Source organism: Alnus glutinosa, chromosome 14 (assembly GCF_958979055.1).
Source record: "Alnus glutinosa chromosome 14, dhAlnGlut1.1, whole genome shotgun sequence".
In the NCBI taxonomy this organism is placed as follows: Eukaryota; Viridiplantae; Streptophyta; class Magnoliopsida; order Fagales; family Betulaceae; genus Alnus; species Alnus glutinosa.
In genome coordinates, this window is record NC_084899.1 from 6,508,598 (window position 1) to 6,520,807 (window position 12,210).

At 35.5% G+C, this 12,210-nt stretch overlaps 1 long non-coding RNA gene across 1 annotated transcript; it reads right to left on the bottom strand.

Annotated features, from left to right (window-relative positions):
- Positions 1 to 2,600: 2,600 nt before the first annotated feature.
- On the bottom strand, positions 2,601 to 3,241 carry LOC133856987 (uncharacterized). The gene is made up of 3 exons (XR_009898274.1): positions 3,137 to 3,241; positions 2,977 to 3,042; positions 2,601 to 2,804 (listed from the first exon to the last, which is right to left on the bottom strand). It is a non-coding gene; the product is annotated as an uncharacterized LOC133856987 (long non-coding RNA).
- Between the last annotated feature and the right edge of the window lie 8,969 nt (positions 3,242 to 12,210).

Genomic DNA, 12,210 nt, shown 5'->3' on the forward strand with positions numbered 1-12,210 from the left:
AAAAAGAAAAAGAAAAAGAAAAAAGAAAAAGAAAAAAAAAAGAGGTGTCTAGTACTACATTTCTCATTGTCTTGTGTAAAGGGAGTTTTATATTAAGTAAATGATCGAAAAAACCACTCAGTTAGAGACCATGCACATACCACTCCTTCAAACACTCCCCTTTATATATATATATAATACTCCTCTTTATATTAATATTACCGTATACACTATAACATCATATCTCATTTTTGACTTGTCTAACTTAAGACCCATCTTTCAACCAATATATATAAAAACAAGAAAACAATTCACATCCGAACTCTTGATTTAAAGGAAAATGCATTTCTCCCATTTTTTTTTTTCCTAAATGGTAAAAAGCTTTGTCCTTTGTTAAGTCAAACGAGGTGTTTTGGCTTTGACACAATTGTCCGTGTGTCAGGAAATGTTTTGAGCAGTGCGCCTATCACTTGCAATAATGACGCCTATTCGCCTAATGTAAACATTTCCCTCCAAAAAATATCAGCCACTTTTATTCCAAATTTATCCTCAACAAATATCGCATCTTCTCTCTACTAACTCTTCACATCGGTGACGGAGTCAGAATTTTGGTTTAAGAGGGTCAAGATTAAAAAATAGATTAAAAATACTTAAAAAATATAATAAATTAGTAATTTAAAAAATTAAATAGAATTATTGTTGTTTTTCATAATCTCAGGTAACTACAATTATATATTTCATACAATAAAAATTTATAATAAAAACTTAAAAAAAAAGAATAAAAACTATATATATTCTTAAACAAGAAATTTAAAAGAGTAATCTAAATATAAAAGCTTAATTAATGAAAAAGTTTGATTAAATATCTAAAAAATTTCAAGAAAGAAAAATTGTAAAAAAAACAAAAAAATTGCTCTTTTTTGAATACAAACTCTCGGGCTCTCAAAAAAATAACTAAAAAATTTATAGAATAATTATTAAATGGCTAGAAGAAGACAAATTTGATGGCAAAAAAAGACTACTAAAAGAAGAGTCGCAATTATTTGATGGCCATGATATATTTGACAGTTTAAAAGTTGCAACTTTGCAAGTTGTTGCTTCAGACCTGACAATTTCACAAAAACGCACTAAAACATTGCTCCCAAACGCAGTCGTTTAGCACTAAAGGAGTTGAACCCAGCTGGCTCACATTATCTCCAAGGCTCCACATGTTTGCTGCCACGTACCCCTATCCTCTAAGCCTTATCTCCCTCTTCTCCAGGCTTCCACGACTTCACCACTTCAGTTCCAAGCTTCCATCCTTCTGTTTCATTCCCAAAGCTCCACCAGCAAGCTTCAAGAAAATACCTGTGATAGTGGCTAAGGATAGCACAAAAACTGGAATTTTTTACAAGGGATAAGGAAACTTTTGGAAGGTGAGGGGGGGGGGGGGGGTGCTTGACCCCTCTCGACCCCCCCATCGTGGTTGACACTGTCTCGTCTTTCCTTCAAGTTCAAGGTGCATCTTCTTCAACCTCCTTTGCTTGATTTTTTTGCTTTCAAATTTTAATGGTTTGACGAAATCACCTGAAAAACTAACCAAATCTCGGTATGACTTATGAATCTCAGCAACAACAGTCCACAACTCTTAAAATGGACTTGCTTCAAAATCATTTCTTTCCAAGCTTTCAAGATTGAGAATGACGCTTCTGGCTTCAACCCCGTTCCATCTGGTTTGTTTTCTACTTTCCTGTCCTTTGATTTTTTGGATTTTGTGTATGAGATTTGTTGGTTGATTTTTATTTTTTTTAAGTCAGATTTGTTGGTTGATTGGTTTTGATTTTAGAGTTCTCGATCTACTTGTTTGTGTTAGGATTTTTTTCACTCCAGTCGAGCTCGAGCCGAGTACTCGAGCTCGGGATCGACCAAAATGATCGAGCTCGAGCTCGAGCTCGATCAGCAATTCTTTCTTAGCGAGCCGATCTCGCACACCAAAGTTAGGCTCGTGTCGAGCTCGAGCTCGAGCTTCACTGTTACATAAACGAGTCGATCCCGAACAGCCAATACCCGCTCAGGATCGGCTCGTTTACACCCCTAATTTCAGTATTCTCATTTGATATTAGTCATGCCCCCAAAAGTATTGACTGACCATGGTAATTCACACTTACAAAAAGAGAAAATGGCATGTCTTATCTATTGGTCAAGCAGGCCATGTCAAACGTAATAACATCCCAAAGAATTCATACGCTGCCTTATTTCGTGCATCAGCTCAAAACACATTTTGCAACCTACAATTAGGGCTGGCAAAACGGGTCACCCGACACGACCCGTTAAGACTAGACCCAGACACGACCCGTTTATGTTAACGGGTCGGGGCTCCAGACACGACACGACACGATAATTTCACAGGTCACCCAACACGACCCGTGAGACCCGTTAACATAATGGGTCGAATCGGATCAACACGACCCGACACGACCCGTTTAGCTTAAAAGTTTTTTTTTTTATTTTAATATATATATATTGTTATTATTATTTTTTGGGGGGGTTTTTTGTTGGTATTTAAATGAAATAATAATAATTTTAGCAATTCATCTCTAAACTCCTACTCCTAGTCTCCTAGTAGGCTAGCACCAAATCACTTAATATGTTTAATTGTCTAATCAAATAACAAAAAAAAAAACACTACATCATCATTACAAATTTACAAATACAAAAAACTGCATCATAATTGTCCACTCTTGAGTCTTGATTTCTTGAATGACCTACATATGCTCATTGTCCATCAGATTGGGTCCAAAGCAGGTTAGTTTGACATGCCCATCTTTGTCATTCAACTCCAATACCTAAAGGAAAAAAACAGAATAATTATATTGGGAGGTGAAAAAGTTTAAGATGTCAACTAACATCATTTACTTTCTACAATTCAATATCGATCTAACAGATTGTACCATTCTGCCTCACATGCTAAAATATATACAATAACATAAGAACAAAAGAAAGAATAGGGGATCTCACAGGAACCGCTACTATCCAATGTCAAAACATCATCTTCTTCGTTATCCACCTTCATTGAAGTTTGTTCTATATCAAAAGATAAAAGAAATTAATTTCATTAAAATAAGATGAAAAAATACAAGTAAATGAAGAAATTAAATATGCAAATAACTTATATTACCTTGCTCTCCATATAACCAATTTCTAGTGCAAACCAATGCCTCAACAATATCATGCTTGAGTGAACTCCTATACTGATCAATCACACGTCCACCAATACTAAAAGAGGATTCTGAAGCAATAGTAGAAATAAGAATACTCAAAACATCACAAGCCATGGCAGCTACTTCAGGATAACGAAATTCATTTCCTTTCCAAAATAAAAGGATGTCAAATGTCGTGTTCTTCTCCAAATACTTGGGTTCATCCAAATAAAGTTTTAATTTAGTCTTTTGTGCATCAGGATCAACTCCATCAAATGCTAGAAAATTCTACATAAAAAGAGATAAAATAAACATAAAATTAGTAAGTGATTATGAATATATATATATATATATATATATTTGTTTGTGTTTTTACTGTTTTGATTCTTTTGAGTTTTGAATCTTTTGTTTTCAACTTTTCACTTTTCAGATCATTCCCCCCAATTTGACAATTTCCCATTAGGCCATTCTCCTTTTTTTTTTTTAACCCAAAAAAGAAAAAGAAAAAAAGAGAAGAAGTTAATCGTGTCTGGCGGGTCACCCGCGGGTGACCTGCGACCCGACCCACCAAACCAAGATAAACGGGTAGACCCGTTTATGACCCAAAACTGTTTAAGGTAGACCCAAACCCGCTAATTTCGTGTCGGGTTGTCAGGTTGTGTCAAAATTGCCAACCCTACCTACAATCATCATCCACATCCATTAACAATAGAACACATCATTCTGCTTTTGCATTCTACTGAAATAATCATGAAGTGTTTGAGTACCTCCTTTGCCAAGCCGAAGGTCTCTTGCCTTTTTGATATAATTCCGAAAATTTTTCTCTCCAAAAGTAAGATACTCATAACCCATTTTTCAGTAACAAGATAAACGGGTAGACCCAGTTATGACCCAAACCCGTTTAAGGTAGACCCAAACCCGCTAATTTCGTGTCGGGTTGTCGGGTCATGTCAAAATTGCCAGCCCTACCTACAATCATCATCCACATCCATTAACAATAGAACACATCATTCTGCTTTTGTATTCTACTGAAATAATCATGAAGTGCTTGAGTACCTCCTTTGCCAAGCCGAAGGTCTCTTGCCTTTTTGATATAATTCTGAAAATCTTTCTCTCCAAAAGTAAGATACTCATAACCCATTTTTCAGTAACAAAAGAATTAAAATTCTTATTCGTACATATTCTAGCTCTATCATTTGGCTCAAGCTTTCTTTTCACCGTAGCATCTATATTCTGTTGGGGTTATCCCACATCAGTTGTGGAAGGGTCTAGGCGGTCAGTTTAATAAGTGTGAAGAAAAGTCTCACCTCATGAGCTAGCTTTTGGGGTTGAGAGAAGCCCAATACCACCCAACACTGGTATCAGAGCTTAGGTTACAACAAGTCTCAACCCAATCCGTGGAAGGGATAGATGTTAGCCGATCCAAGCCTGATGTGTGAGGGGGGGAGATTTTTGGGATTTATCCCACATCGATTGTGGAATGGGCTGGGTGGTCAATTTAATAAGTGCGATAGAAAGCCTCACCTTATGACCTAGCTTTTGGGGTTGAGAGAGGCCTAAAACCACCCAACACTGATATCAAAGCCCAGGTTTACCAACAAGTCTCAGGCCCAACAGTCTGCGGGAGAAACAGGTTGTCTCTGCTCCAACCTAATGCCCAATGTGTGAAGGGGAGATTGTTGGGGTTATCCCACATCAGTTGTGGAAGGGACTGGGTGGCCAGTTTAATAAGTGTGAGGAAAAGCCTCATTTCATGAGCTACATGAGCTAGCTTTTGGGGTTGAGAGAGGTCCAAGACCACCCAACACTGGTATCAGAGCCAGGTTTACCTACAAGTCTCAGGTAGGCTTGGCAATTTGGGTTCACGGGCCAAGTTTGTGTTAACCTGACCAACCCGATTATACAAAAGGGTCCAACACGAACCATCAGGCTGGAACCTGTGACCCAAACATGACCCGATAAATACAATTACTTAATGGGTCGTGTCAACCCGACACGACTCGAGTTTTTTGAATGTTGTTTGAGACTTTGAGCTGCATCATTTTAAATTGGCATATCAATTCTAACAAGCCATTTTGAGCGGTTGCATTTGGGAACGATATGAGGCCTGTTTAGTAAGTAATTGTGTTGTAGAATATTTGTGTGTTGTATAGTAAGAAGTGATTGATGTGATATAAAATTTGAGAATATTTTATAGAAAAGTGAAATAGTTTTATTTTGTAGTGTGTTTTTTTATTTGAATAGTAATAAAATATGATTGATGTGATATAAAAAGTGTAAAAAAGTTATAATGTTTATGATTTGATTTTTTTGAAAGAAGTGAAAAGAAAAAGAGGGAGAGTTGGGAATGGTTTGTCAAACAAGCCCATGGTCTATGGGAGATGTTGCTGGTTTAATTTTAGTAAAAAGTTACTATTTGTTTCATCTTTTTTATTATTATGTTAAGTCAGGAGATCTTTAATGGAATTCATTTACTTGAGGATTTTTTTTTTTAATTGCAGTTCCCCCTTGTGCATGCATGATCCGTTCTAGTTGTAGGGTCTGCTGACTTTGCTATTACTGGGCCAATTGGAAAGGAGTGTGATGATCTATGGCCAAGGACTGCAAGTGTCGCCAATACCATTGTTTAAATGTTGGTTTTTTTGTCATTTAACTTTTTAGAATGATTTTTCTAAACTCATCTAGCTTTAGGCAGTTAGGCTGATGTTAGCTTAACAAGGTTAAGTTTTAACATAGACATTAAAGTCTTATCTTTGTACACCTGGTTGGAATTCTATTGCCTCTCATCTCATCAATTGGCAATTTGGCATTTCCTAAAATTACAAACCAAATCACATCTCGATTCTCCAATGCCTACTGTCTAGTCTGCATCCACACAATCCAAAAAACATTTGAATTAAAATAAAAATTGAATATATAAACATATATTGAAAATTTGAGAGGAATACAAAAAGAAAAATGATAAGCTATTCCTCTCAAATTAATCTTAAGTTAACTAAACATAACTAAAAATTTTACAACTAGTAAGGGCAAAACATAATTCAATTTCAGTCAACTAGTAAAGGCAAAACAAACCCCATAATCAACAACCAAGAGTTTAGTAAAAAGTTTTATATAAAAAGAATTCATCCACATATAAGTCAATGTCAAGGAATATTAATAGAATTTCCTCCTGATGAACTTGGAATATCATTGGAATTGAAAATCAAAGTCAAAATATCTTCTTCAGGCTCATCAAACTTCATTTGTATCAATTCTATATCAAAAGATAAGATGAATTAGTGTAATAATAAAATAATATAAGTTAATGAAAAAGATAAATATACAAATAACAAATATTTCATTTCTCTTCATATAACCAATCCCGAGTGCATACTAGTGCCTCAACAATATCAGGTTTGAGCAAACTCCTATATTCATCAATCACACGTCCACCAACACTAAAAGTGAATTCTGAAGCAACAGTAGAAATAAGAATACTCAAAATATCACGAGCCATAGCAGTTACTGTAGGATAACGAAATTCATTTATTTTCCAGTATGAAAGAATGTCAAAATTTCCCTATGCATCATTCATTATCCCGGGTTCATCCAAAAAAAATTCTAATTGATTCTTATTTGCTTGAACATCATCCTCGCTAGAACTAAAAAATGCCTACAATTAAAAAAAGATAATATGAACATAATTTACTAAGTAGTTAGGAGTATATATACTAAGTTACTAACAATAGCTCATAAATCACAAAATAAACATATAATTTTACTTTAATCGTTGCCTAAGTCTGCTTGACTTGTGGTTGGGGTACTCGGGGATCAACATGTCTTGTATCAAGACACATGGTGCTTGAAGATGTATTTGAGGAACCGCCATACTCCATAAAAAGAAAGACCAATTTATCACGAACATGTCTATACTCTCTAGAATTATTAACTCAATAAAATATCGAATAACAGAAATTTACAAGTTAAAACTTGTAACGAGGATCCAATACAGCTGCAAGAGCCAACATTACACTAAATTCTTACCAATATTTCTCAAATTTAGAGAGCATTTGTGTTGCCATTAATCTTTTATACTCATCTTCACTCTCAACTTCTTCCTTCAAGGTTACATAAATGTCAAAAATCACAGGAAAGTAGAGGTTGGCTGTGGGATACTTGGTACCAGAAAACTCACATGTAGTATGGTAAAAGGAAGCCAAAAAGGAACAAATATGAGTTGCTTTTTCCCACTCAAGTGCAGTACGACAATACTTATAGTTTGAATCAGTCATCTCTAAATAACTAAAAGTACGCCGATAATGAATAGCAGTCTCAAGCATAAGATATGTAGAATTCAATCTAGTTGGCACATCTTGTTTTAGCGCCTTTTTATTATCCAATGACATTTGATTCACAGTCTGAAGAAAATTTTGATTTCTGAATTGTGATCCTCTAACATACTTCACACTATCACGAATCTTTTGGAGAGTACTATCAATCTCTTTTAAACCATCTTGAACTATCAAATTAAGAATGTGAACACAACAACGAATGTGAAAGAATTCACCTTCACAAATAAGGGTTTTCTTTAAGTTCAATTGATTTTTTAATAAATCAACACAAACATCATTAGAAAAAGCATTATCTAATGTTATAGTGAAAACCTTGGTCTCAATCACTCACTCTTCTAGCATAGTATACGTCTTTTCACACAAAGATATTCCATTATGTGGTGGGTCATGAATGAAAAGTTTAACACCCTTTCAGTTAAGACTCAATTCTTGTCAATAAAATGTGTTGTGAGACATATATATCCATTAGTAGTCAAAGAAGTCCACAAATCAGATGTTAAACAAATCCTCCCAAAACAACCATTCAACATAAATTTAACATTTTGTTTCTCCCTTAGATGCAAAATTTTCAAATCAGTCTTAAGAGTATTCCTAGAGATAAGCGATGCATCAAGATGCAAGTATTTTATCATATCTCTTATGCCCTTATACTCAACATATTGAAAAGGTAAGTCATGCTTAATGACTGAAGCAACCAACAATTCTCTAAATTTTTTGGGACAAAATTTAGAGTTACTTACAGATATAGATCCCTGACTTCTAGATAAGAGCATTTGCCCAATATCACAAGTGTTTCTCCTTGGACAAGTGTCTATGTAACACTTCAAATATCTAGTTCCATATGTACTTGGAGCCAAGTATATAGTACCACACAACTTGCATTTTGCCTTTAATTTCTCACCCTCTTTACCACGAATGGCTTCAAAATATTCCCAAACGGCTGAAGTCCTCATACGCTTGTGACCCTTTTTATCTTTCTCCTCACAAACAGATTCATTTTCTTCTTTTGTAGTCAATTCAACCACATCATTGTCAAAGTCTCTAACAATATAATTATCAAGTACTTCGTTACTCATCTACACACATCATTATTAGTAAATTAGTTCGTCAATCCAAATTAGATAGTACATAAAATTTAGCTCACAAAGACAACTTGGAACTTAAAAGGCTAACAATCTTACATTCTCTTGATCATGATTCATGATTGGACACAAGTCATACAATAGATGAGCAGCTCAAAATATATGGTAAGCTTTGTTGGAATCCGAGTGATCTAGACAATAGAAGATGTACGAGAATTAATAAGAGTCTAACTACATCATATAAGCAACCATAATGTTGGGCTATAAGTAAGATGTAAACTTGATGAAAACTCTTTTACAACTTAACTACTCGGTCCACACTCATCAACAGTAAATTGAAAAGTCTGTAAAAGTTGGATCCATGTCCTATTTTTGTTTCTCTACAATCATTTGAGTTACCAAATGCATAGCGTGTTCTTGTAGTTACCAACCAAAAATGCAAATAAGAACAATATAAACTAGGTACTAGATATTTACACTAAAGCAAGTTAATAAAACTTGGTGATGCCATAGTTTGCCAAGGCAGCTCAATTTTATAAAAGTTGAATAATTGATGATCCACCTAGTATGAAACACAATTTTTCTGATCACTTCTTATGGAAAATCAGATGATCCATCGAAAAGTTAGAAAATAACAAAATTTACAAAGTAGGGAACAAAATCCTACTAGAGTAATAGAGCTGCTAGGACCTGAAGAAGATGATAACCAGAAAATGAATACAGGACAATCCATGATCATTTCAATTCTACTTTCTTCCTATTTCTTTACTCCAAGAACATGGAATCCTAAGCTGATTCATACAATTATCCTTCACCATCTAGCAAATAATTTACTTAGCAAATCATTTCTAGAAGATAATAATAATAAAAAAAATGAAACAGCAAATTCCATTCAAACCCTAAGATTCTACAAAATTTAACAAACGTGCCCCGAAGGCTACGATCCCTCCTCCTTCTTCTTCTTCTTCCTCAGAAGATAAACATTGTTCTCCTCGTACGCGTAGTGAAGTACACCAAAAAATCAACACAGAATAAAACTGTGGGATGTACAATACTGACAGAGGAACACACCTGTAATGTGTCGGTCGGTCAGAGACTCAGAGTCTCAGACGGAAAGGGAGCCGCGTGAAGGCTGAAGCCGGTGAGACGTCATGGCTGCCGGCTGCGTGAACGGTGCAGTGGTGAATGAGTGAAGGGCACTGAAGAGTGAAGAGTGAAGGCAGAAATGAGAGAGTTTGAAAGTTTGAAAAAGTGAAAGTGATGAAAAATTGAAAACTGAAAAGGGCGTGCGGCTACTAGCTAGGGTTCTCCTTCTCCGTTCACTAATTCACTATTTCACTTCACTTTTTTTTTTTTCTTTTTTTTTCTTTTTTAAAAAAAAAAGAACTGTGTCATAATCGTGTTCGGGTTGACCCGCAAAACACGATTATAAACGGGTCATAATCGGGTTACCCAAACCCCGAAAATGCTAAACCCAAACCCGGTTTTTCCATATCGTATTCGTGTTAGGTTTGCGGGTCGTGTCAAAAATTGTCAAGCCTAGTCTCAGGCCCAACAATCTGCAAGAGAAACGGGCTGTTGCTGCTCCGACCCAATGCCCGATGTGTGAGGGGGAGATTGTTGCGTTTATCCCACATCGGTTGTGGAAGGGGCTGGGTGGTCAGTTTATAAGTGTGAGGGAAAGTCACACCTCATGATTTAACTTTTGGGGTGGATAGAGGCCAAAGACAACCCAACATATTCTTATAGCATCTAAAAAACCTAGTTTTTTATTGTCTTAAACAATGATTAAGCTCCACCACAACATTACTCAAAAACCATTTTCCATTAGCACATAATGTCGCACAAACCCTGGCTTTACACTGCATTCTAATTATTTTTAGAACTGCCTTTGTACCATCACTTTTGCCTTTATTTAGCTTGCCTTGGCAAATACATGCAAGGGTTATGTACTTGTGACTTCCCATCTTTCTCCTTTTTCCTAGTTCTTTTTACCACACCAAAACCAACTTGCTAACCATACTTCCTATAATAGTCATCAACTTCTTCTAACGAATCAAACATCATTACCTCCTTATCATCCAACTCTAAATCACATATATAAAAAAAAAAAATTAAATAAATAATACAGAGTTCAGATAAATAATACAAAAGTTAAAAGCCTAACCAAATTTAAGTCCATCTTCGTTGGTTGAATCGTCGTCATTTGGAATATGTGTACACAGATATTCAACTTCGCCCTCATTCTCTAAGCTTGAGCTTGAAAATTCCATTTAGGAGAACAAAATGTGGCCTAGAATTACCAATGCAATAATAATAAGATAATATTGGGAAACACAATGAAATTTTTTAAGAGAAAAAATGATATATATAACATCGAAAAACTAGACAAATAGGTGCCTATCATTCCCCCTCCCCCCCTCCCCCACATTAAATAGAAAGCAATAGCACTTGACTAGGAGACAAGTGGGCTTCAAACCAGAATTTGGTCCTAATTACAAGACCTTAGCAAAAAACTAACCCACCAAATTATTCATCAACTCTATGCTCATTATGTGGATCATATATTGTATGATCATCCATATAGAGCTACTAAAAAGTAGAAAATCGAGGCTTTGTGAAGTTTAATACTTTAATGTGCCAAAATTAAACATAATCCATGAACATTTAATGTTTATAAAAGAAGCTCCTAAGCAAACTGAAAACAAGACAACCCCAAAATTGTGAACATCTAGAGTGCAAAGAAAGGGGTGGGGAACTGCATTTCGAAAAAAGGGATAGCAGGGCGAACAAAAATGGTAGATGAGAAATTGTTAACTCACTATAACTACTGAACTACTGACCTCCTATTTAAGCAAACATGGACCATGATATAACTAAAAGACCTTCTTTGTAGTCAACCCAACTGGGTTGTCACAAGAAAACTCAAGTTTGATATTACTATGTAAACAATGAAAAATTCAAAAAGTCCTTCAAATAGTAGCAAGTAAAAAAAAATTCTGATATCCATTGACATGGGCATGGTCTCCAGCAAACACAGAAACATGCGTACACACACACATAGAGACGTTTGATAAAAAAATTTCAACATGTTGGCAATTTTTAAGACTATATTTGGAAAAGAAATCAATATAAATATTCATCTAAAGAAAGAGAACGAGCACTTTTCCGGCGAGAGAGTAGCGTTTTCGACGAGGGCGTTATTTTTCGGTGAAAATGGAGAGCATTTCTGGCAAAAATGGAGAGCTTTTCTGGCAAGAGATGAGCGTTTCATGCGAGGGAGAGATTTTTCGGCAAAAATGGAGACATTTTTCCGGCAAAAAGTGAGAGAGAGTTCAAAAAGAGATTTCCCGGCGAAAATGAAGACCTTTTTCTTGCGAAAAGTGAGAGAGAGGACCGATTTTTGCTTTGAATTGTTTTATATTGGTTTTTGAGTTTTTTTGTGAGAGGTAGCAAAGAGATAGCAAAGAGAGAGAGAGAGAGAGAGAGAGAAAGAGAGAGCCAATTTTTTTAGCATTTTTTTTTGTCCAAGTAGGAAGGGGTGGGATTAGAGCGGGATGGTAGTGTATAGTTTAGCATATCTCAGCCCAAAATACTTTACACAAAAGCCTAGACCGACCTCCAAAAGCTAAGACC